Raw genomic sequence first — 963 nt, forward strand, 5'->3', positions numbered from 1 at the left:
TGTTGTAACATTCCAATTGATTGTTCCCAGATTCTGATCCATTGCTGTAACATTCCAATTGATTGTTCCCAGATTCTGATCCATTGTTGTAACATTCCAATTGATTGTTCCCAGATTCTGATCCATTGCTGTAACATTCCAATTGATTGTTCCCAGATTCAGATGCATCGCTGGGAGATTCCAATCCACTGCTCCCAGATTCTGATCTCTCCTCTCCCTCCCTCTCTCTTTCTCCACAGCCGCTGATCTCTGTTAGTTTGGAGTTGTCGCTCCCGCTGTCTCAATGAGACAACACATTGAACAGAATCCCTTATTAATAGAAGAGGGAAAACCCTCCAGGCAGACTAATTGGATCCATGGAGACTCACATCAATTACAGTCACTAAACAAACAGCTTCACTTCACCCCGTTCAATCCAACACTTTTTATACCCAAAGTAGAATATTTACAGCCTAGATGGGGTGTTGATGGTCAGGGAAATTTGGAAACAATGAAGGGTCAAACCATAACTCTCTCAATATTCATTCGATATAACAGAGTCCCTCTGCTCGGCTTCATTTCGAGAGAGATAGAATACAACAGCAGGGGTGTACTGCTGAGGTTTTGTAAATCTTTGTTCAGACCACATTCTGAATATTGTCAGCACTTTTGGTTCGGGGGTGGTTTTAGTGAAGTCGGGTAGCACGGTAGGTGCAAGGTTGGAGGGCCGAAGGGCCTGTTCCTACGCTGTAATTTTCTTTCTTGGCCCTTTTCGGCCCCATATCTAAGGAAGGATGTGCTGGCCTTGGAGAGGGTCCAGAGGAGGTTCACAAGAATGGCCTGGTGAATAAAAGACTTGACGCATGAGGAGTGTCTGAGGACTTTGGGTCTGTACTCGATGGAGTTTGAAAGAATGAGGAGGGGGATATCAATGAAACTTTCAGAATAACGAAAGGCCAGGATAGAGTGGATGTGGGGAAGGTG

This window comes from Carcharhinus amblyrhynchos, unplaced genomic scaffold, assembly GCF_965287045.1.
Source record: "Carcharhinus amblyrhynchos unplaced genomic scaffold, sCarAmb.v2.hapA scaffold_51, whole genome shotgun sequence".
Classification (NCBI taxonomy): Eukaryota; Metazoa; Chordata; class Chondrichthyes; order Carcharhiniformes; family Carcharhinidae; genus Carcharhinus; species Carcharhinus amblyrhynchos.